The 26,664-nt window shown below is 32.4% G+C and overlaps 1 protein-coding gene and 1 long non-coding RNA gene across 12 annotated transcripts in view; one reads left to right on the top strand and one right to left on the bottom strand.

The window, feature by feature from the left end:
* The window catches only part of LOC18430470 (RNA-binding (RRM/RBD/RNP motifs) family protein), a 56,109-nt gene extending 54,165 nt beyond the window's left edge, over window positions 1-1,944 (top strand). For 4 of the 10 annotated variants that reach the window (XR_016050837.1, XM_011623704.3, XM_088860267.1 and 1 more), the window contains one exon: window positions 750-1,290. The gene's annotated coding sequence lies outside the window, so the exon portion shown is untranslated. Of the gene's footprint in view, window positions 1-349; window positions 576-749; window positions 1,291-1,389; window positions 1,832-1,851 lie in introns of those variants that run through there. The other 6 variants (XR_016050839.1, XM_020665050.2, XR_016050838.1 and 3 more) reach the window with 4 other exon arrangements.
* A 9,010-nt stretch (window positions 1,945-10,954) lies between these two features.
* Window positions 10,955-26,431, bottom strand: LOC110006935 (uncharacterized). Of its 2 annotated transcripts, XR_002280332.2 has the most exons (3): window positions 26,227-26,431; window positions 25,394-25,474; window positions 10,955-11,514 (listed from the first exon to the last, which is right to left on the bottom strand). It is a non-coding gene; the product is annotated as an uncharacterized LOC110006935 (long non-coding RNA). The 2 variants fall into 2 exon arrangements; XR_002280333.2 differs by lacking the exons at window positions 10,955-11,514; window positions 25,394-25,474 and adding an exon at window positions 25,718-26,022.
* Between the last annotated feature and the right edge of the window lie 233 nt (window positions 26,432-26,664).

The following is a 26,664-nucleotide window of genomic DNA, read 5'->3' as shown; positions in this document are numbered from 1 at the left end:
TTTTCTTTTCTATTTTTTTTCACTTGCATGTAAAACTTATGGTAATGACATTTATATTTGCAAGCAATTATGACTAAATACTATGCACGTTTGGTTAATCATTAGTTACATATTTCTCAAGTATACGTATAATTTTATAATTTATCAAAATATCGCAAGGGATCAATTGTTTAACATTTTACTCATATTTTTTAATTTAATTTCAAAATACTGATTGATGTACACATGACCATGAATTGGAATAGTTGAAAAAATAAAAATTATTATATTGTTGAAAAATTTAGGTGTATTTTGATAATTTCTCTTTATTGAGTATTGAATGTGTCACATTATGCATCTTTGTTACCAGGAGATGAAACTTGCTCATAGCAATTAGATGTCAAATTGGATCATTTAGGGGTGCGTCATGAAGTTTGAGAATTTTTTCTTTTGTTGAACTTCGAGTCTAGTTAATGATACAACTACCCAATTCAAAATCTAATGGACAATACTGATTGACATCTTTGTACAAAAAGTAAATGATCCCTTTGTATACTCTTAATTAATTTAACTTTTATCTTGATTAGTCCTTGCAATATTCTGGAAGGAAAATGAACCTAGGAAAAAAGAAAGAAAAAAAGAATGAAAGCTAGCTACCACAAAGAAAAGTGTGACAAAAGAAGATGACAATAACAAAGGATTCGTATTGCAAATGATACTTCAGTGAAAATATAAGCGAGTAGTATTTGATTCTTTTCCTTTGTTGTTAGGGGAAGAGGATGCTTCAGTGAAAATCAGGGAGTTAATGAAGAATTAGGTTCCATGTCCAAGTATCCTTGGCCATAGACTGGTGATTAATCAGTCCCAATGGCTGAGGGATGTCAAAGAGCATTGTAGCTTCCTTTTGTGTGTGTGAGAGAGAGAGAGAGAGAGAGAGAGAGAGAGAGGAATCAATAAATGGACCAGTAATTCTTCCTATGGGGCAAGTTCTCAGCTGGGATGTACGTTTATGCATATTTGGCGTGTTTTCCTGATGGTGGTTTTAACAGCCACAGTTGAGAGAGGGTTTTTGTCTCGTATAGGAAATGTATATAATAAGACCATTTATTTTTGGTACAATATCACATTCATTATTGACCGATGAGAAATTGGGTGGTGGGAGATGTTTCTTTGACCGATGAGAAATTGGGTGGTGGGAGATGTTTCTTTGACGGCCCAAATTTCAAAATAAAATGCGTCCAATGTGGTGACACTTTAATTCATTGAATTTGAAATCCAATGGTCAAGAATTATGACCTTTATGTATCAAAAGTGGATGGTCTCGTAGAATACAATCGCCTCCTTATTTTCAGCAAAAGTAAGGTACATGACAATTGAATTTTTTTGGTAATGCCTACACTAATTTGTTAGGTTTAACGACCTGTCAGCAAACCAGATAGAAACCAGATGGAAGTACTTGTTTTTGCATTTTCTCATCCCAGTCAACTCAAGCAAGGCAACCACAAAGCTTGTGCATGCAAGTTCTATAAGAACATGAAAGAAAATGGAGCTTTACCTACACCTATTGAACAAGTTAGAGCCTGGAATGGAATGCATGTGTTGTTGTTGCGTAGCCTGATAAATTTTAAACTTGGTTTTCCTCCTTTTTTCCATGGTGTGGTTCTATTATTTGTGAAAGGGATTATCGGCAAAGATATTGTCTTTTTGTATATGGAAGTTGCAATTATTTTCATTGTCAAATTGGATCGTTCGAGATGAGCTACAAAATCCGAGCATTTTTTTTGGAATCTATTTAATGTGACAACTACCCATTTTGAAATTTATGGGACAATGATCAAAAAGTCTTGTGAAATTTTTCTTTGTACATTACAGGGTGCAAATTGTAAGCTAGGTTTCCCCAACTGTAATATGTGGAATGGATTTTTTCTATACAAATGTATTACACTAAAGTCAGAAAATTTTTTCTGGCCTATGGTTGCAATGTACATTCGTTATGACCCAATCAAAAAAGGGCGCTGAAAATTTTAGAAAGAGAAATTTGTGGAATAGATCAGGAGGCCCTAGGTTCTTAAGAGGGTATGTTATTATTGTCAATGACTCGATGCAGGAGGGTTACGAAGGTAACAAAGTGAGAATATTTTTTCCCTCTCAGCGAAATCTAGGAACTAGAATCCGGATGGTTGGCACAAAAGAATGGTATGATTATGGCCTTACAATTTAAAATAATTGATAGCTTTGAGGTGATTGGTAGAAATAAGTAGAGAAATATTAGCCCAACGGTTTAGATTGAATTCGGACCGATCAAATAGTCATGATTGTATTTTGTATTTTAATTTTAATAAATTTTTTTACATGTTTAAATCATTTGAAATTTTGAGAGTTTATTCTTTAAAATAGAAGAATTTAATAAAAATATCAAAAAAATAATTCACAAAAAAAAAAAAAATCAAAATACAATTGAAATTTTTCATGGGTATTGTGGTTAATATATATTTTACGAATTATTTTTTTATTTTTTTTTATTAGGTGTGCTCTGATGAGAAGAATGAGCATTTAAAATTTTGTGTGTTTTGGATTCGTATATTAATTATTAAAATTATATTACAAAATGAGGTCGCGACTATCATATCAGGTTACCATTGTAATTATTAGCTAGTGGGTTTACTTCAGCTTTATCTATATATATATATATATATATATCACGTACCAACAATATGCCAATAATATGTAGTGCTTTGCACATGATATTTAATATTAATCATTGAAATAATTTTAATAAAGCATGGTATATTAGAGAGAATTTAATCTATTTATCTTCACAATTGAATATTTTATTAATTAATAATGGGGAGAGAGTGAAGAGAGAAAATAATATGGGTGGAGGAGAGATTTATTAAGAAAGAGAAAAAATGAGATACGTGGTACAAAAATAAGAGAGAGAAGATAAAATCTTGTAGGTAAAACGATATTTATTAAGGATGAGGAAAAATAAAACATATGTTACAAAAATAGATAGGGTATTCCTCTCGTTTAATATATAATAATATATAAATAATGGAAGCATCTACAAAACGTCTATAGGTGAAGTACTACAGTACTTCACTTACACTTCATCACCGTCCAAAGTTTATCACACGGTCAAAATTGTTTGGTAGTATTTGAATTTTTATAATTATTGTATTAATCATATTTATCTAAAATTTGGGGCGTGTGTATATATGATTAAGTCGTACCAAAATAAAATATTTAAAAATAATAGTCATAAAATAAAATGAATTTACCCCTGAAATGTTATAGGGTTATTTTTCATAATTTGTATTACTCAAATTATTTGTTTTATATTTTATTCATGTGCATCTCACTAAGGCACACACACCTACGTAATTTGAGATCATTATGATTTGTTAAAAAAAATATTAAAATTCAAATACTATCAGACATCTATGACCGTGTGATAAACTGTGAACGATGATAAGGCCGTAGGTGAAGTGCTGTAGAACTTCACTTATAGGCGTTTTATAGTGTTTTTCATATATATATATATATATATATATATATATATATATATATATATATAGAGTGTGTGAGAGAGAGAGAGAGAGAGAGAGGGGGAGAGTTGCATGCTCTGAAAATGTATATTACTCTAGGATATTTCATACTAATATTGAACCTATAATTTACTACTCCGAAATATTTGACTTAAAAAATTTCAAGAATGGCATATTTATAATTTTAAAATTACTTTTAAAATTCAGTCATGATCCAAAAAGCAAAAAAGAGTTCTTTTAAAATTTAAAAATAAGTTTTCAAGGGATTTTGATAGGAAAACCATTTTGGAATATATAAAGGTAATAACTATAATCATCATCATCATCCAAACCTTATCCTAACCATTTGGGTTCAGCTATACGAATTATGTTTCGTCATTCCGTTCTATCAAGGCTCAAAACTTCAGTAGGACTATAAGTCACTATATTTTTGTTCATTACTTCTATCCATGCTCTTTGGGGCTTTCCTCTTGCCCTTCTAGAACCTTCCACTCGAACCATATCGTCCTTCCTCACTATTGCTATATATGATCAGATCACCTAAGTACTTTTCCTCTTTTTATTACTTATTGGAGCTACCTTTAAGTTTCCTCAAATATATTCACTTCAAATTCTATCTTTTCTTGTCTTACCATATATCCATCTCGACATCCTCATCTTAACTATACTCATTCTATAGAAATGTTATTTATTATCCTCTCAACATTTTGTGCCATAGAATGGTATATGACAATTATATAAGACTCCAAAAGCACATCTCCATTTTGTCCACCCAACTCTAATTCTATAAGCAATATCTTCCTCAATCTCTTATTTTTGATACATTATCGATCCAAGATATCGAACATAATATAGTAGTTGGCCATGAAATTTTAACTAATTCATCATTTTTTCTCCTTTTTTTTAATTTTTTTTTTGTGCATTCCATATATCTTGCTTTAGTCCGACTAACTTTAAAACCTTTAAATTCTAAAGTATCATCTAAAGTTCTAATTTTGCATTTACATTGTCTCAATTCTCATCAATATAAACTATGTTATTCGCAAATATCATTATACAAGGATCTCATCCTGTAGATGTCAAGTTAACACGTCTATAACCAAAGAACATAGATATGCACTTAACACAAACCCTTGATATAGGCGTATAGTCACTGAAAACTAATTTGCTTTCTAGTAGTTGTCTTCATATTAGTTAGCTCTGTCGAATATATCCCTAACCATGTCAATATATCATCTTGAGACTCCTTTCTTTTCTAGAACCTATAAAATTTTCTCTCTAGGTACTCTATTGACTATTGCACGTTTTCTCTAAATCAATAAAAGACCATATGGAAGACTTTTCTATTCTTGGTAAACTTCTAAATCAATTGCCTAAGTAGAAAATGGCCTCAATGGTTGTTCTCCTTTGCATACAATCAAAATATTTTATAGGGAAAATATCTACATATCCCTTATTTTAAAATTTTATTTCTTAATAAACTCAAGGTTTTAAAAAATATCTTCCAACCCCCTTGTCACTTGAAACCTATTTTTTAACCTAAATAAATGTGGGAAAGACATGCTCTTTCTAAACCCAATACATTTTCTCTCTTCATTTATATACCTCAAACTTATCTCTTTCTCTCTTTTTCTACGTGTTTCACTCTCTCTCTCCTCCCGTGTTTATCCAAACACTTCTTTCTCTCCTTTTGATATCCTCTCACTACCAAGCATTTATCTTCTCCCGTATTTATCCAAACACCTCTCTATTTTCCTGTGTTTATCCAAACACCACTCTATCTTCCTGTGTTTATCCAAACACCTCTTTCTCTCTCCTCTTGGTAACCTCTCACCACCAAACACGTATTTCTCTCTCCTCCTAATAACCTCTCACCACCAAACACGTATTTCTCTCTCCTCCTGGTAACCTCTCATCACCAAACACCTCTCTCTCTTCCTGTGTCTATCCAAATACCTATATTTCTATCCATATACTTACTGTGTATTTGGGAGGAAAGAGAGTGAGGGGAGAGAGATGGGAAACATGAAGAGAGAGAGTGGGAGGAGAGAGTGCGATGGGCTAGAGATGGGAAAGGAGAGAGAGAGAGAGAGAGAGAGAGAGAGAAAAGGGGTGTAGGGAGAGAGAATTTTGGGATGATGGCTTCCAGAAAAGGCTTATCTTTTTAGATTTGTTTGGCCTAAAAAACAGGTTTAAAGTAGCTCAGGGGGTTAGAAGAAATAAAATCTATAAATTTTACGCCCCAAGATATTTTTTAAAACCTTAGGTGTATTGTGAATTGAAACCTAAAAATAGGGGGTATTGAGATATTTTCCCTACTTTCTAATATACTCGTTAATGTCATAGTCGTTACTCAATTATTCTCTGCCACAATTTTATAGCATGACTCGTAAGTTTGATCATATGATAAGTGGTAAAAGTTTGTATATCTCATTTGTTCTTTTAAATAGGTACCACAATATTTTTCCTTCATTCATCTAGCATTTCTTGAGTAGCTTGGTCAAATGAGAATATGCCAATCTTGCTCATGTACTTGTAAACCTTTATTGATATATCATCGGCCTTAAAGCCTTTCCTATCTTTATTTTTCTCAAATATTCTTTCACTTTAGATATCCTAACCATATAAAAGTATCTAAGACATCTGAATCATTTATGTCGATGATTCGTCTGTGCTAAGCTCCCAGAGTGGTCATCATTTAACAATTTTTGAAAACGATTCTCCACATAAAAGGTGAAGATCTATTTTAAGAAATTGTTAAATAACGACCACACCAACACACATATTATATATGGAAAGTTTGTATAAGGTTGCAACCTTAAAATATAGAATTAAAGATGCACCTCAAAAATCCATTGAAAAAGGTTGTTTTAATGTTTAAAACTGTTTAATTGATCATCTCGATATTGATATGTATAACTATGAAAAAGAAAAAATTTGAGTACCAAAAATAGTGTATCTTGCAATACATTATCTAGACCATCCGTTTTCAAGATTTTCATATGTTTGAAGATCTACTTGATTTTAACCTTTTATGGAGTTTAAAATTTTATAATTAGATATGAAAAATAGAATTTTAGATAATCCTAAGCATTTTTATACCAAAATTACATGTTATAATAAAACTGGGAGGTGATTGGATTGTTTAAGATTGCAACCTTATAGAAACTACACCCATATATATAGGAAAATATGTTATTAGCCCACTAGCTAATGGCTATAGTATTAGAGTCTTGATTTTAATAGCTATAGTGTTTGAATTACATGTTATGACAAAATTTGGAGGTGTGCCTTAATTGGATTGTTTAAGGTAGAAACCACATCCATATATTTATAGGAAAACATGTTGTTAGCCCACAAGCTAATAGCTATAGTTTTTTAATTTTAATATTTTTTTACAAATCCAAATCTTTTAAAATTTTGAGTCTTTATTATTTAAAAATAGAAGAATATAATAAAAATAGAAGAATATAATAAAAATATCAAAAATAAATTCTTAAAAATAAATTGACCAAAATACCCTTGAAACATTTCAGGGGTATTTTGATCAATTTATTTATTTTATTAAGTATTTTATTATTATTATTATTATTATTATTATTATTATTACTATTATTATTATTATTATTATTATTATTATTATTATTATTATTATTATTATTATTATTATTATTATTATTATTATTATTATTATTATTATTATTATTATCATTATTATTAGGTGTATAAAGAATGGACACCTAAAATTTCATATGATTTGGATTTATAGAAAAAACCAGTGGTTTAAAAAATAGATTGGTGCCCCCAAATCGGACACCCCAAAAACCCATCTGGATCAGTGAATCGGTGTTTTGGATTAGTAATCGGCCGAATCAGTTGGATTTAGCCTTAGAAAAATTCAAAACAATTATTAAAAATCATTATAAATGTTGCTTTTTAGGAATCCAATTAGAAGTAAGGGTACTACATTAATAACTTGTATTTTTTTGCATCAATATGCGAATATTGAGATGTTATTTTCCTGTATAAAGATTCTCATCAAACATTTATTAAAACCTAACTAAATATAATCTTATACATTGAAATTAGAATTATTGGTTTGTATTTTATTATTTTTCTCATGAATTTACTATACAAATAAGAATAAATTTGAAATTAGTGTTATAATATCATTTAATTTAAAAATCTAATCTACAACTATAACAAAAAATAATATATTGCATAATTTATAATGTAAATAAATTAATAAATAAAATATAAGATTTGATTATCATTGTAATTAATATAATTATTAATTACAACATTAAAATAAACGTGATTAAAAAAAACAAGGGTATGACCCTCACAAATAAATAAATCTAATGTATAATAATTAGTGTTGATAGAAATATAGAATTTAGTAACATAAATTTGGAATGTTATGTTACTTGATAAAGAAACTTTAAATAAATTCTAAAGTAATATGAGCTAGTGTTATTTTTCTCTCTTCAAATATCCTATAAACTAGTAATTTTTTTAATGTTCAATAAACAAGTATTAGTATTATTTTTTGTTTTTTGTTTTAATATCCTATGAGCTAGCACAACAATTTCATATAATTATGTTAATTTTTGTAAATTATTATATGAAATTTTATTTTTGTAATTATATAATTAAAGATTAATTATGTGTACTTTATGTTTGTATATTATAAAAATAAATAAATATAAAGAATCTTAAAAATGATTAAATCTTAAAAATAAATATATATAAATAATCTTAAAAAGAATTATAGGCCATTTCATTTTTATAGATGTCCTTGTATAAAAAAGAAAGATCTATTTATAGGGCCCACCTATCCATACCTAATAGCACTAATTTATATGCTCATTTAATGCCATCATTTTTTTGGATTGGGCCATGAGAATTATCCCACATTGAAGAGACGTGGGACGAAAAAGGCATACAATTTGAGGTGAAACAACATTATTGTTAAGGGATTGTTTGGGAATAGGGTTAATCTATGAGGGCTTCTTCCACCCAAGCAAAAGGTGGATGGGAAATGAAAATCTAAGGAATTTTTAATACAAAGCAAAATCAGGTGGGTCGGAAAAGAAAACCAAGGAATTTTTAAATACAAAATTGGTCGTTGTGCCGTGTAGCTCCATGACATAAGCATGCGATTTAAACATTAAAAATTTGAATCCAGTTTTTTTTTTTGGATCAGGGATGGCTTGGGTGATATCCTATTCGGATCGTTGATTTTTCAATCGTTGGATTTGGGATGGCTTGGACGATATCCGATCCAGATTGGACGATATCTGATTCGGATCGCTGATTTTTCAATCGTTGGATCTGAGACGGCTTGGGCGATATCCGATTCGGATCGCCATTTTTTCTATTGTTGGAAAATAGAAAAAACAGTAAGATTATATTACAAAATAAGGTCGTGATCGATATCCGATACGGATCGCCGCTTTTTCAATCGGAAAAACAGGGCTAACACTATAATTATTAGCTAGTGGGTTAACCTCATATTCTCCATATATATATATATATATATATATATATATGGAAAAAGCAAGCATAGGCCTATTAGCTCACAACTACCTATGAGCCTAATAGCCCAGATTCAATTTGGGACGATCTAACGGTCATGACCTCGCCTCGTATTTTAATTTGAATTTTTTTCTACAAATTCAAATTACATAACCGTCCAATTTTATATCCAATGATCAAGATTAATTGTGACCACTTTATACTAAAGATAAATGGTCTCATCACACACACACACACACATACACACACACACACATATATATATATATATATATATACCATAAAAAGTTAAACTGTCAAAACAGTGAATCTGTTCTTGTACACCAATAAGTAGTATGAGATAAAAGTTACATCTTGACTAGCGAAACTAAGTTAAATTTACATCCTAGAAAGTTGGTCCGAGAGTTAAGACAAGAGACAAGTGAAAGCCTATTGCAAAGTACCGCCAAGGCCAGGAAGAGCCGCTTAGGGAAAACGCTGGGCCACTGAATGTTTAGATTGTCATTATCCGCAACTTACGGATAGTAAATTTAATAAGGAATCTAACTAGTAAAAATGCAACTTCATCTCAAACACTTAGAGTAAAAACAAAGAACAAATAGTTATAAATGACATTGAACATAATATTCAAAACTGGAACATACCTAAGGTACCAATTCATGACATTTATAATAAAGGATCATTCAGATTCAAGATGGGTTATGCCATCAAGACTGTAGGAGAAAGTTTGTCAGTCACTCAAAATCAAGAAAACTTTCACCTACTGTCAAAGAAAATCATTGAAAACATAAAGAACATAATTACAAATATTTACATATTGGATTAATTCAAATAGCCGTAAAACCTTTGACCCGATTAGGGTTGAACACTTCTGTGCTTGTATGCCTAAGAGATACAAGACACAATATATTCACAGACTCGCTACTCGGCATGGTTGAATCCAGCCATTGTAGTGGTCCCATATATTTTAACTGTTTTCCAAATTTTTCTGTTTCTTTGACTGACCCAAATATATTAGATATATTAACAATTAATTTAAAAACACATGGGTTTCATATGACCCAAGGATCTCAAAACTTAGCAATAGTTTATAGAATATATTACAAAGTCATGAACACCTTATGCCCAAATATTATGCAAATTGATCAAAAAGATCAAACTATTTTATTCCAAACAAACATGGAAAAATCGAATATGATTGTTCCCAAAACAATAAAATGGTCAGATATTAGACTACCACAGTCATGGGCATTACAGCATGCCAATCAACCACAAGAGGTTCCTCAGCATCATATTCCTAATCAAATCATAGAACATCCTGATGGTAATATTGAAATTAAATTCCAACAATTACAAGTTCAAGATGATATAAATATAAACAGAAAAAGGAATATAAAAAATACAATACCAAGTAGAAAATCCTATTCTACTGATCCAAATGTCATAATACTACCACCTCCTACTCAGTCTTCTTCAATACCTAGTTCAGACCTACAATTTCAAGGAATAAGGAGAACAACAGATCATGTTGTTATTCCTACATATACTCCTGAAACTAGTACTACAAATACTACTGAACCTAGTATAGAAGAATTACAAGACTTTCAAATATTAACCTTACAAGTAGAAGAATATGACAATCCTCATGATAAATATTCAGATGAATATATAGTAGCATATTTAGCCGCTAAATTAGAAAGAAAAAAGAAAAAAATTGATCACAATTATATTAAGCAAGACTTTATGTCACATGAAAATAGACATATCAGAAAATGGTATCTTACAAATGTACCATTACAGTTAAGAGAAAAATTACAGGCTAAATATAATCAATTCCTTAAAAAGGAAAGGGAAACAGAAGGTTATTTTTTATGGTTAATAAGTAATTATCAACATAAACTTCATATCCCTTCTTCATTTGATGAAATTCAGACAATAAAAGTAAAAACCTATATAAGCACTGATGGTACTACCACTGCTAGTACACATCCACCTGAAAAAAGTATTATACTTAAAACAAAAGTCCCAGTTAAGGATGAGCCTACTCAACCTCCATCCTTATATGATATAATTGCTACTCCATATAAAATCGTACCTAAAGAACTTGGTAAGAAACAAGAGTTAATACCTCATATTGTAAAACAAAATAATTATACCAATCTGTATATGCAATCGTTAGGAAAGTAAGCAGAAAGGATAGAAAGACTTGTCACTAAAGAACAATCTTCTGCTACACAAATACCTAAATCAGTTTTGTTCAAACCACCTCCAGAATTGAATAAGAATAAATTTCATATTGGAGATAATAATAAATCTCTTATGGATCAATTGCTATCAAAATTATCCCAACTAGATATCAAGGGAATCCCTTCTCCAACAATAAATATCCCTCCTTCACCTATTGGTAATACACCACCTGAGTCCTCTGATAAAGGTAAAGCAAAAATACCTGAACATGAATCAATGATGCTTCAGGAAGAAGAACCAATCATAAAAGATACAATTCAAAATCAAGAAAAAGCATTTATGGATACTACCCCCATTACAGAAACCATAAATAGAATTGCCTATGGAAAATACTGGAAACCAGTAACAGCCTTACCATATCATAAGAGACCCACACCTGTTGATATACAAAAGGAAGAAGATGCCATACAACAGGTAGTATCATACTCAGGAAGATCGATAGTCAATTGGCAAATAGATGGATTATCAGAATTAAAAATATTGAATGTTATGAGACATATGACTATGTATGCATCTGCAAATAAAATGGCAGGCAATCCTGATCAAGAGGTTGCAAAAGCCATTGTTAATGGATTTACTGGCTGGTTAAGAGGATGGTGGGATTTCTATGTAGATGATGAAACCAAATACCGAATCCTCAACAATACTAGGCAATGGACAGCCAGAAATGAACAAAATCAAGAAATAATATATACAGAGAGTGATGCTGTCAACATTCTAATATATACCATTACACTTCATTTTGTAGGCAGTACAACTTTACTCGCAGCAAGATCAGAAGATCTGCTATCTAATCTACGCTGTCCTACCCTATCACATTATAAATGGTATAAAGATGTATTTTTCTCAAGATTATTAATAAGAGAAGATTGTCAGTTAGACCACTGGAAAGAAAAGTTTATAGCCGGTCTACCATATTTATTCGCTGAAAAAGTCAAGGAAAGACTAAGGAAAAAACATAATGGAATTATTGTCTATTCCTCATATACATTAGGAGAACTCTCCGCAGAAATATGTGCTGAAGGTTTAGCTTTATGCACAGATATGAAACTCAAAAGACAATTGGATAAACAGAAAATCACTAAGCGAAAAGAACTTGGTGATTTTTGCGAACAATTTGGTTATTACCTTGATAAAAACAATATGCATGACAAGCTCTATAAGAAGAAGAAAAAATACAAAAAGGAAAAATACAAAAATAAAAATAAAGATAAAGACAGAAAGAATTATAAAAAATCTAAAAAGAAACTAATTAATAAATTTTCCCCCAATACCAAAAAAAAGAGAAAATTACCAGTTTGTTATAAGTGTGGTAAAGTAGGACATTATAAACATCAATGTAAATTAAAAAAGAAAATAGAATCATTACATTTGGATGAATCAATAAAAACTAAATTATATAACATATTTGATTATGATTCTTCATCTACCACTTCTTCAGATTCTTATATTGATCAAATCCAAGATGATGATCTCATGTGGACAGACTCCTCTGACTCCACTAGTAATTCAAATACACAGTCATCTAGCTCAAAGGATGATGATTGTAGTTGTCCAATACCAACACATAATATTCACACACTTACACAATAAGATAATTTCATCCTAGACATTATTGATAAAATAGTGGATCCAAATGAGAAAAGAAACGTCATTACTCAATTCATTAATATTACAAAAAATAAGGCAAAACCAAGTCCTATTAATAAAACCCCTGATGAATATAATTTTGCTTCAATAATGAAAAGAGTAAGTGATCAACATACTTTTCAACAAAAAGAACCAACCATTTCAGATCTTAAACAAGAAATCAAAGAAATAAAAACTGAAATAGTTCACTTAAAAAATAGAATTAAATCATTAGAATTACAACAAATGTCACAGCAAGAGTCAGACACACATGAAATAGATTTTGATGAATTAATAAAAATTAATCCATCATCAGACATCCCTGAATCCTCAGAAGCCAAAGAAATACCTCCTCCTTCTATCAATCTAATAGACAAAATAGTAGTCCAAAAATGGTTTGTCTATGTTAAAATAATTGTTGCTCCAGATTATAGTTTTGAAACATCAGCTTTAATAGATTCCGGAGCTGACTTAAACTGTATCAATGAAGGACTTGTACCTTCAAAATACTTTGACAAAACTACTCAAATACTAAATATAGCAGATGGAAGTAGATTATTTATTAGATATAAATTATCCAATGCTTCTGTTTGTAATAATTACCAATGTATAAATACACCATTCATAATGATCAAAGGACTCAGCCAAGCAATCATACTTGGAGTTCCATTTCTTACACTGCTATATCCTTTAACTACAAATGAAACAGGAATATCGTCAGTTATCCAAAATATTCCAGTACACTTTAATTTTATACATAAACCAAAATTGAAAGAACTTAATAGTGTCAAAAGTCAATTAAATAACAAAGAAAAATTTCTTTGTACTCTAAAACAGGAAATTAAATATAAGGTTATTGAAGAACAATTACAAACTTCTTCAATACAACAAAAGATTGAAACGTTACAACAACATATCGAAACTTCAATATGTAGTGAATATCCTAATGCTTTTTGGGAAAGAAAAAAGCATAGTATAAGTCTACCTTATGAACCAGGATTTGATGAAAAACAAATACCTACAAAAGCTAGACCAATACAAATGAATACTATCATATTGGATATGTGTCGAAAAGAGATTCAAGATCTTCAAAACAAAAAGCTTATAAGACCAAGCTCCTCACCTTGGAGCTGTGCAGCCTTTTATGTCAATAAAAATGCTGAAAAGGAAAGAGGAGTTCCTAGACTTGTTATTAACTATAAACCACTAAATAAAGTTTTGCAATGGATAAGATATCCAATCCCCAATAAAAAAGATTTATTGGATAGAGTTGCTCAAGCATGTATCTTTTCCAAATTCGATATGAAATCTGGTTACTGGCAAATACAAATCCAAGAACAAGATAAATACAAAACTGTATTTAATGTTCTATTTGGACAATACGAATGGAATGTTATGCCATTTGGCTTGAAAAATGCTTCATCAGAATTCCAAAAAATTATGAATGATGTGTTTAATGCTTATCATCATTTTATGATAGTATATATTGATGATGTCCTAATATTCTCGGAATCAATAGATCAACATATCAAACATATTCACACATTTATACATGCAGTAAGGAATGCTGGACTAGTTGTTTCAGCCAAAAAGATAACACTATTCAAAACCAATATAAGATTTTTAGGCCATATGATTCATCATGGCACTATCATTCCCATAGATAGATCGATACAATTTGCTGATAAATTCCCTGATCAAATAATTGATAAAAAGGAACTTCAAAGATTCTTAGGTTGCTTGAACTATGTTAGTGATTTTTATCCTAACCTTGCATTAGATTCTAAACCTTTATATGATAGACTCAAAAAGAATCCTCCACCATGGACAAATACTCATACTCGAGCAGTCCAGGTAATCAAAAGAAAGGTAAAGACACTAGAATGTCTCTCCCTTCCACATCAAACTGCTTTCAAAATCATTGAATGTGATGCATCCGATAAAGGTCTAGGTGGAATTCTAAAACAACAAATTGATTCAAAAGAACAATTACTTCGTTATACTTCCAAAGCTTGGAATCCTACTCAACTTAATTATTCCATGGTAAAAAAGGAACTATTAGCAATAGTACACTGTGACTAAATTTCAAAGTGATATTTTAAATCAACATTTCTTAATACGAACTGACTGCAAAGCAGCCAAAGATATCTTGCAAAAAGATGTTCAAAATTTGGTTTCAAAACAAATCTTTGCTCGATGGCAGGCTATATTGTCCGCCTTTGATTTTTCCATCGAACACCTTCCCGGGTCTTCTAATTCCTTGCCTGATTTTTTAACCCGCGAATTTTTGCAGGGGGGGCTACACTGACGCCAACGACGAATCCCCATTATCCCTTGCTCTCCAATTATTTAAAGAGAACCAAATTAATACTGATATTTTATACTAATCTGAATACATGGGATCCCGTGTCACTTCTCGCAGGGATAAACAACCCATGAGAAACATAGTACCTTATGAAGGAGAACCTTCACCTCTAAATATCCGTTCACCTTCACAGTCCCCAATACATCAAATTACTTATCAAGAAGCACATGCTTCTACTCCTACATACTCTCCAGCTCAATCAAAATCTGCTCCTACATCAAATATCCCAAGATCTGCATACATTGAAAGAGCATTCTTAATGGATATCACCATAGATGAACATCAGGTTCATATGGATCCTATCAAACTTGCAACTTTATACTTACTAAATCACCTCAACCCTACCAATGGGGTAAAGACCAGAGAATACTATGAAGCCATACTCATGGAAACAGGGTCCATCTCTGTTGTCCATTACTTCCAGCAAAATACCAGAATCATTGCTTATTCCAAAGTTCAAATAAAGAAAATTCTTCCCTATGATGAGTGGGGTTGCAATCCCGCACAGGGAAAGAAATTACACAACCCAGAGTTTTCATACAAATATTTCAAATATGCCGAGTATATAGAAGCCTGACACAAATTTTTTTACTATCAAAATCCAAACAACACACACAGCTGGTATCTTCAGTTCCGGCTGCCTATTTTTGAAAGATTCCCCACATGGTTTCAAAATTGGTTTTTAGTGTGGGGCTCAACTTCTTTGGTTCTACCTCCTGCTTTCAAAAACCTGCAGGAACAATTTGTGTAATATAATAATATTGATAATATGATTGACACTCACCTATATTTCATGGCCTTATATCAAATCCCATGGATTATGAAATGGGATTACACCATCTCATCCAATACCACAAATGACTATACCTATATCCCTCGATTGGGTAAAACCATTTCTGTAAAATGGTGGGATATCTTCCAAATGGGTCTCACCAAGACCACACCAAAACGTATACCCCCAAAAACACCTAAATACCAGGAAAACCCAAATACTGCAAATACCTCTTTTGACTTTCTAACTTACCTCCGAAGTATGTTGCAAACCAATCCCAATGCATCAAAAGAAGAACTAAAAAAACAGATGAAAGAGATTTTTGCTGAAGCCGGAAGGAAACCAACATCTTCCGAAGAAACAGTACAGTCTTCCCCACTCCACACCAATAGATATCTCCAACTAAGTCAAGTTGATCCAGAAGAGACTGATCCAGAAGAGACAGATCCAGAAGAAGATGATCCAGAAGAATTCAGTCAAAGACCATAAAGTCTCCATCAACACTGGCACATAAACGACAAAAGCAATCAACAATAAACGCCAAAATACTATTCCCAGAGTCTAAGCACCGACAGATACGACAAGAAACAGTGGCCACGTCACCGACAAAGGACACTGTTCCAGATGCCCTGCTGTAGCCATAATTCAATACGGACAAAAGCTACACTGTACAAAGATGCTCAAAAGCATCCTTTTTCTTTCTTTTTCTTCTTTTGTCTTTTTTGTATTACCCCTGTGGCGAATCTCTTTATGTCTCCTCGCTCACCCTTTTCCACTGTGGCGAATCTCCTTTAAGTCTTCTCATTCTTGTCCTCTTCCTCCAGCTCCTTTATTCCTTTCTTAAGGAAGAAGCAACCTCCCTCTATAAAAGGACCCAACCTTCTTCATTCAAGGGAGGGTCTTCCGCTTCTCTCTTACACTCTTCTACTTTTCTTCTCACTCTCTACCCAGAAGAGTTTCAAAGCCCTCAACCTCTTCAATCTTTTCAAAGCCTTCAACCCCTTCAACCTTTTCAAAGCCTTCAACCGTTTCAAAACCTTCAACCTTCTCACCTCTTCTTCTAAAACCGTGTTTACCATCTGCCAATCTCTTCTTCTGATACAAACCGCTTTCCCGAAGTAATAGTGCAATCAGAGCTATCCTGACCTTCATAGCTCAAATAACCAGGTTCTATCTTTACCTTTCTCACTTTATTATGTGTGACTGTAATCTCAAATCTCTTCCCTCATACTGCCCAAATCACTGGAAATTGTTTTCCAGTTATTGTCTGTGCAAACAGTAAGTCTCTCTGTTATACTGCTATCCTGCTATTCTCTGATATTCCCTGGTATTACTCTCTCTATTCTCTGTAATATGCTTTCTGATACTCTCTCTCTTTATTCTCTGTGATATACTTTCTCTCTCTATTCTCTGTAATATGCTTTTTGATACTCTCTCTCTTCTCTGCTATGCTATTTACTTCTCTGTAAAATATTTCGCCTACTATCAGGGTGTAAAGTTTCTGATAAATAAAAACAGTACGTTTGTTTTAGTTATATCTTCTGGTTATCTGTAATAGTTTAAGATTTTGTTATATCTTATGGTTATATGTGATAATGCAATTCAAGATTTTATTTAATATAAAACTTGGTGAACATAGTTATGCCCAGTGGTTTGTAATTGATATTTCAATTATCCCTTTATCAGGCATAATCCTATTTATTCTTAATTACTATAAGATCCTACAAGAACTAGGTAAATACAATAGTTCATTGTTCACTTATTTATCCTAAAAGAACTAGTTAAATACAATAGTTCATTGTTCACTTATTTATTATAAAATCAGTACATACCTTTCCTACAAAATTAATAAGGTTTCAACCTATAAACAAAGGGTTATGACAGTACTGTAGATCCTGGCCGAAGTTGGTGGTAATTTTTTCTTTTTCTTGATATTGGGGGAAAATTTATTAATTAGTTTCTTTTTAGATTTTTTATAATTCTTTCTGTCTTTATCTTTATTTTTATTTTTGTATTTTTCCTTCTTCTTATAAAGCATGTCAGGCATATTGTTTTTATCAAGGTAATAACCAAATTGTTCGCAATATATATATATATATATATATATATATATATATATATATATATATATATATATATATATATATATATATATATATATATATATGGTATAGTTGGTGTAGGAATACTGATTTTAGGGGAAAGAATTCCTTTTATGTCTAATTGGGATAATTTGGCTATTAACTAGTCCAATATCTGAATCTTCAGATAAAGGAAAAGCCAAAATACCAGAGCATGAAACAATGATGCTCCAAGAAGAACCAATCATAGAAGATACTTTACAAAACCAAGAAAATGCTTTCATGGATACTACACCCATTGATTTGAATAGAATAGCTTATGGAAAAAATTTGAAACCTATTACAGCCTTACCATATCATAAAAGACCCACACCTGTTGACGTTCAACTTGAAGAAGATGCTATACAACAAGTTGTGTCATATTCAGGAAGATCAATAGTCAATTGGACAATAGATGGCCTATCAGAATTAAAAATATTAGATGTCATGAGGCATATGACAATGTTTGCTTCTGCAAACAAAATGGCAGGCAACCCAGATCAAGAAGTTGCTAAAGCAATAGTAAATGGATTCACTGGTTGGTTAAGGGGATGTTGGAATTTCTATGTAGATGATGAAACTAAGAATAGAATCCTTACCAATACAAGACAATGGACCGTCAGGAATGAACAAAATCAAGAAATAATTTACACTGAAAGTGATGCCGTCAACACCTTAATATATACCATTACACTTCATTTCGTAGGAAGCACAACATTATTAGCAGCCAGATCAAAAGATCTGCTCTCCAATCTTCGTTGTTCTACATTATCTCATTATAAATGGTATAAAGATGTATTTTTCTCACGATTATTAATACGAGAAGACTGTCAATTAGACCACTGGAAAGAAAAATTCATAACCGAACTACCATATTTATTTGCTGAAAAAGTCAAAGATAGACTAAGAAAAAAACATAATGGAATTATAGTTTATTCAGATTATACACTAGGAGAACTCTCAGCAGAAATATGTGCTGAAGGCTTAGCTTTATGTACAGATATGAAACTCAAAAGACAATTGGATAAACAACAAATAACCAAGAGGAAAGAACTTGGTGACTTTTGTGAACAATTTGGATATTATTTTGATAGAAAAAATATGCCTGAAAAATTATATAAGAAAAAGAAAAAATATAAGAAAGACAAGTACACATCCTAATCCAATAAAGTACATAAACAATACAAAAAATCTAAAAGAAAATTTATAAATAAATTCTCTCCAAACACAAAGAATAAAAAGAAGCTTCCAGTATGTTATAAATGTGGAAAGGTTGGTCATTATAAACACCAATGTAAATTAAAAAAGAAAATAGAATCATTACATTTAGATGACACAATTAAATCAAAATTATACAATATAATTAATTATGATTCTACATCTTCCAATTCCACTGAATCACATATAGAAAATATTCAGGATGATGACCTTTTATGGACTGAATCATCTGATTCTTCCAATTCTTCATCAGATACGGAATCATCCAAGTCAATAAAAGATAATAGTTGTCGTTGTCCCATACCTACACATAATCTTCATACACTTATTCAGGAAGATAATTTAATATTAGATATTATTGAAAAAATTACAGATCCAGAGGAAAAAAGATCTGTAATCATAAAATTTATCACATTAACAAAAACAAAAGCAAAAACACCTCCAATAAATAAATCACCTGATGAATACAATTTTGCTTCAATTATGAAAAGAGTTAGTGAACAACATACTTCTCAACAAAAAGAACCTTCGATTTCAAACTTAAAGCAGGAAATCAAAGAAATCAAAAAAGACGTATATCAATTAAAAAATAGGATTAAAACTTTAGAATTACAACAATTATCTCAACCAGAAACTGATACAGATGAAATAGAATTTGATCGACTCATGACTTATGAGCCAGATATACCAGAAACTTCAGAAGCTAAACCTCATGTGATAACTATTCCCTCTGTTAATTTAATCGATAAAATTATGATTCAAAAATGGTTCATTCAAGTCAAAATCATAGTTGCAAAAGATTATAGTTTTGAAACTTCAGCCTTAATAGATTCAGGGGCTGATCTCAACTGTATCAATAAAGGTTTAGTACCCTCAAAATATTTTGATAAGACAACTCAAATATTAAATACAGCAGATGGAAGTAGATTATTTATCAATTATAAATTATCTAATGCTTCTGTTTGTAATAATCATCAATGTATTAATACACCATTTATTATGGTCAAAGGGTTAAGCCAAGCAGTTATACTTGGAGTTCCATTCCTTACCCTTTTATATCCATTGTCAATAGATCAAACAGGAATATCTTCAAAATATCAAAATGTACCAATACATTTTGATTTTATTCATAAACCAAAATTAAAGGAAATTAATCATGTTAAAGATCAATTACAGAATAAAGAAAAATTTCTCTGTACGTTAAAACAAGAGCTTAAATATAAGCATATAGAAGAACAAATACAAAATCCTTTGATCCAACAAAAGATCCAATCAATACAACAACAAATAGAAACTTCGATATGCAGTGAGCATCCCAATGCTTTTTGGGAAAGAAAAAAGCATAGTATTTCTTTACCATATGAACAAGGATTTGATGAAAAACAAATACCTACAAAAGCTAGACCAATACAAATAAATACTACCTTACTAGAAATGTGTCGTAAAGAAATCAGTGATCTCCAATCAAAGAAATTAATACGACCAAGCTCCTCACCTTGAAGCTGTGCAGCTTTTTATGTAAATAAAAATGCTGAGAAAGAAAGAAGAGTTCCCAGATTAGTTATAAATTATAAACCTCTTAATAAAGTCTTAAGATGGATTCGCTATCCTATCCCAAAAAAAAAAGATTTATTAGATAGAGTAGCCAATGCTTGTATCTTTTCTAAATTCGATATGAAGTCTGGATATTGGCAAATACAAATCCAAGAACAAGATAAATATAAAACAACATTTAATGTACCATTTGGCCAGTATGAATGGAATGTAATGCCTTTCGGTTTAAAAAATGCTCCATCAGAATTTCAAAAAATAATGAATGATGTTTTTAATGCTTATTACCAATTCATGATTGTATATATTGATGATGTCTTGATTTTCTCTGAATCTATAGATCACCATATCAAACATATTAATATTTTTATTCATGCAGTCCAGAATGCTGGGTTAGTAATGTCTGCTAAAAAGATCACCTTATTTAAAACGAATATTAGGTTTTTAGGACACATGATAAACCACGGCACTATTATTCCAATAGACAGATCTATACAATTTACTGATAAATTCCCTGATCAAATACTTGATAAAAAAGAACTCCAAAGATTATTAGGATGTTTAAATTATGTTAGTGATTTTTATCCTAATTTGGCTATCGATGCTAAACCTTTACATGATAGACTCAAAAAGAATCATCCACCATGGACAAATATCCATACCCATGCAGTTCAAGTAATCAAACAAAAGGTAAAAACCCTTGTTTGCCTTTCCCTTCCTCATCCCACTGCTTTCAAAATTATAGAGTGTGATGCTTCAGATATAGGCTTGGGTGGTATTCTCAAGCAGCGTATTGATACCCAAGAACAACTACTCAGGTATACTTCTAAGGCCTGGAATCCAACTCAGAAAAACTATTCCATGGTTAAAAAAGAATTATTAGCCATTGTTCATTGTGTTACCAAATTCCAAAGTGATATTCTCAATCAACAATTTCTTATACGAACTGACTGCAAAGCAGCCAAGGACATTCTGCAAAAAGATGTTCAAAATTTAGTTTCCAAGCAAATTTTTGCTCGCTGGCAGGCTATCCTGTCCGCTTTCGATTTTTAAATAGAACACCTTCCCGGGACTTCCAATGCACTTCCTGATTTTCTCACCCGTGAATTTTTGCAAGGGGGCAACACTGACGCCAACGACGAAGAATCACCACTGTCCTTGGCACTACAGCTTTTCAAAGCTAATAGAAATAATAATATTACACTTTCACCTTCACCTCATTCCATGGGTTCTCGTGGCATTTCTCGCAACGATAAACGCCCAATGAATATAATACCATTCGAAGGTGACTTTCCGCCTTTGGCAACCCTTTCACCTTCAAATTCTCCTATACATCAGATCACTTACCCTGAGGCTCATACTTCAAATCCTATATATACTCCAGCCCAATCAAAATCCACTTCAAGACCTACTATGCCTAAGTCCTCATATATTGAACGAGCCTATTTGATGGACATCACTATTGATGAACATCATATCAATACAGAACCTATTAAACTTGCTCCTTTATATTTGATCAACCATCTAAACCCAACCAATGGGGTTAAAACCCGAGAATATTATGAGGTTATTCTTATGGAAACAGGGTCCATCTCTGTTGTCCATTATTACCAGCAGAACACTCGAGTAATTGCTTACTCAAAAATCCAAATAAAGAAACTGCTTTCTTATGATGAGTGGGGTAACAATCCCGCTCAAGGCAAGAAATTACACAACCCAGATTTCTCATACAAATATTACAAATATGCCGAATATATTGAAGCCTGGCATAAATTCTTTTACTACCAAAATCCAAACAATACTCACAGCTGGTACATCCAGTTCCGGTTACCTGTTTTTGAAAGATTCCCCACATGGTTTAAAAACTGGTTTTTAGTATGGGGATCAACAACTTCAATTTTACCTCCTGCTTACAAAACAGTGCAGAAACAATTTGTGCAATACAACAATATTGATAATACTATTGACACTCACCTTTACTTTATGGCATTATACCAAATCTCATGGATCATGAAATGGGAATATACAATCTCTGTTAATAATACGGCTGACCATACTTATATTCCTAGACTGCGCAAAACTATCTCAGTCAAATGGTGGGACATATTTAACATGGATCCCACAACCATCACTCCTAAAAGAATACCCCAGAAAACACCTATATATCAACCAAGCCCAAATACAGCCAATACCTCTTTTGATTTCCCTACATATTTGAGAAACATGCTCCAATCCAATCCCAATGCCTCAAAAGAAATGTTAGAGCAACAAATGAAAGAAATATTTGCTGAGGCAGGACGAAAACCAGTGTCCTCAAAAGAAACTGTCCAGTCCTCTCCACTACACACCAATAGATACTTACAACTCAGTGAAGCAGATCCAAAAGAAGAAACAGATCCGGAAGAAGAAGATCTAGATGAATGCAGTCAAAGACCATAAGCTTCACGACAAAGCTCCACCGACAAAGCTCCATAAAAGACAAAGCTCCACCGACAGAAAAGACAAAAAAGACTATTCAAAGATACCAATCACTGTGCCCACTTTTATAAACGACAACAAGGCACTGTACATAAAGTAGTTTACTGTGGCCACTTCCCCGACAAATCTCCCTGTGCAAGATGCTGCTACTGTAGCCACGTCATAAGAAACAAAAAGAAATACTGTACAAAGATGCTTTTCAAAGCATCCTTTTCTTTTATTTTTTGTCTTCTTCTTTTTTGTTTGATTCCTCCGCTGTCTTTTCTCCCTTTTGGTCTTATCTCCTTTGCTTCGCCTCGAAGGAACCTCGCCTATATAAGGAGGTTCTCTCTTCCTTAATCCTCAGGTCGCTCACTCCTCGGCAGGTCGCTCACTCCTCGGCAGGTCGCTCACTCCTCAGTCCAAAGCCTTCAGGACTCCCTTGCTTAATCCCCATCAGAGATCTCAAACCTCTCTGAGTTCTGAGCCTCTCTTCTAAACACCACTTCCTCTGCTCCGCTTCTACTCATCATCTTTTCTCTTCCTCTTTTCTCTTCTACCTTTCTCTCTGGAGATACTGCATCATCCTCAAGCTATCTTGACCTCATAGCTTCATATCTATTCACCTACCAGGTTCTATCTCTCCTCTTTTCTTTTATATCAGCATGTGTGATTGCAATATAAATTCTCTGCCTTCCTCTTGCCTGCGACACTGGAAACTTTTTTCCAGTTATTGCATATGTACACAGTAAGTGTGTTGTTTTCATATTTTCAAGTTGAATTTCTCCTGTAATCTTTTCAGATATAGTCTGTAATCCTTTAACTTGTTTGTAATAGTATGGTTTGTCTGTCTGTAAGATTATACTTTGGTTAATACAATTTGTCTCAGTTTGCATGAATGATTGTTAACCAATATTATGCAATTTAAAATATTATTTAGTGTAAAAATAGGAGATTTCAACCACACACAGTGGTTAGTCATTGATATATCGGTAATACCTTTTATTTGCATAATTTTATTCTGTCTCAATTTTTACAGAATTTTACAAGAAATAGTCAAATATAATAGCATGATATTCACATATTTACTCTAAACAATACCATAAGATTTTACTGTAGATCTTGGCGCGTTGTGGTATCAGAGCCAAACAGTAAAACTGTTAGAGTTAAACGTTACAAGATTACTGTAGAAACCTACTTAAATTTACATCTAAGAAAATTGGTCCGAGAGACCCTACAATAAACACAAAGTTCTTAGTACTGTAATACTTATAAAGATATGGATACAATAACCAATCACTCAAAAGAATAAATGTAAATGAATGGCAATTTTTATATGGTGGAGCATGAAATTGTGGCAGTTACACAAGACACTAACAATCATGGAAGGCATCAAAACTGCATAAGAATATAAATGGGCGATCCCGGTTGCTGGATATTATTACCCTAAGGTAAAGTACCCCAAACCTAAACTTTGACATAGCTCCAAAGGAAACCGATGCATGGAGTAAGCTAAAGATGAACAAGGCTGCATCAGCATTTAGGTTAGGGATTTTTTCAAACCTATTGAATGCACACATCAGCTGGTTTACATGAGGCAGCTAGTTACCTTATTGGCAATGCTAACTCATATTGCATGACAAACAAAAATAAAGCGATGCAATAATGATCTAAACGTTGTGCTAATGCATCGTTTAAAAATCAAGTACATTGATGGTGTTGCAATTTCTAACATTTGAATGCACACATCACCTAAAATTAAAAGTATGTTGCGCACTGCATATGCACAAAATTAAGTGTCAACTTGATGCCAATAAAATAAGGGAAATTCAACTAATACCCACACAAATCAAATAGACATTAACATATGAATACTGCATAATCAGCAATATTAGTACGTTTCTTTTTAAATGATAGTTAATAGGCATGAATGCTTACAAACTCCTCAAGCTCAAGGGTTTTCCCATACCTTCAGGAAAAAGATAGCTCTTGCTAAGTGTTGGACGTTCATAAGGAGCCACTTGTAAAGTTTGTCAAGTGCATATTAGATCTAGATGAAGTTCACAACAGGAAGAAGCATGTATAATGGAACAACAGCAGCACCACCACAAGACCATGTGGAAAACATCAGCAGGTGCACATTAATATAAATCAGATATATTTTAATAAAAGGGACTTCATGTGGAGTAAGTGTTTCTTTGAAGTTGAACAGAATAACAATCTACTCAAACTTTTCATAAGACTAGCCCTTGAAACATGCTGTGAATTAGAGCATTTACCCATGCTGAAATGGTTGGTCTATAAGATTAATTGAGCATATCTATGTCATTCAAATATTATTAGTTCTCTGTGCATAAAGTGCACAAACTCAGCAATGTTCAATTGTTCCCTTAAAAAAGATTTCACGGGTTTGTTACAGGAAGAGAACTCTTCGAAGCTTAAAAGAAATCCACAATGGCAAAACTGGAAATCACAGTTCCATGAAAAAGGCAAAGAAAGGCCACAAAGATCCTGGTGCCTGCACTCTTTGCAGTGAAAACAATAGCAGCCATTGCTGTTTGAACATTAACCCATCTCTCCTAGATTTACCTCTGGTTCCTGTGGCCACAAAGGGTTTCCATTGCGTGAACTAAAATTTACTTATGGTTTCTGTGATCAGAGAGAAGCTTTTCCTAGAGAGAGAGAGAATGCAAAATTTTTTTCTAGAGAGAGAGAGTTTGTACCTCTGGCTCCTGTGATCATAGAGAAGATTTTCCTAGAGAGAGAATGCAAAAGTTTTTCTAGAGAGAAAGAGAGTTGTACCTTTTTCTCGACCAGGCTGCAGAGGGCACAAAGAGAAAGAGAGGGGGTAGGGCACAAACAAGAGAGAGAGGGCAGGGGGCACAAATTCGAAAGAGAGAGAGAGAGAGAAGCAGGGCGGGCGAAAAGGCACAGGCCTGAACCAGATATGAGAGAGAGGGGGCAGCAGAAGAGCGAGAGATAAGGGGTTTTTGCTTGAGAGAGAGAGAGGCCCCTGTCCCATGACACTAGAGAGATATAGGAATATAGTTCGTCAGGCTATTTCCATTGGTTGAGCTTAAAATCAAGCTAAGAAGAATCACAACCATTCAAACTCCTCAAGTTGATCCCACCCGTTCGGCTCACTCCATTGGCATCGGCGGGCTTTTCATATATATATAGGTACAATAAATGTAAAAATACGGTTTACAAGAGTCTCTAAAAGGAATCTATGAAATTTGG

This window comes from Amborella trichopoda, chromosome 3 (assembly GCF_054954075.1).
Source record: "Amborella trichopoda isolate Santa Cruz 75 chromosome 3, AtrichopodaSantaCruz75HAP2 v2.0, whole genome shotgun sequence".
Lineage (NCBI taxonomy): Eukaryota > Viridiplantae > Streptophyta > Magnoliopsida > Amborellales > Amborellaceae > Amborella > Amborella trichopoda.
The sequence above is the reverse complement of the archived record's forward strand: the minus strand, read 5'-3'. Positions and strand labels throughout refer to the sequence as shown.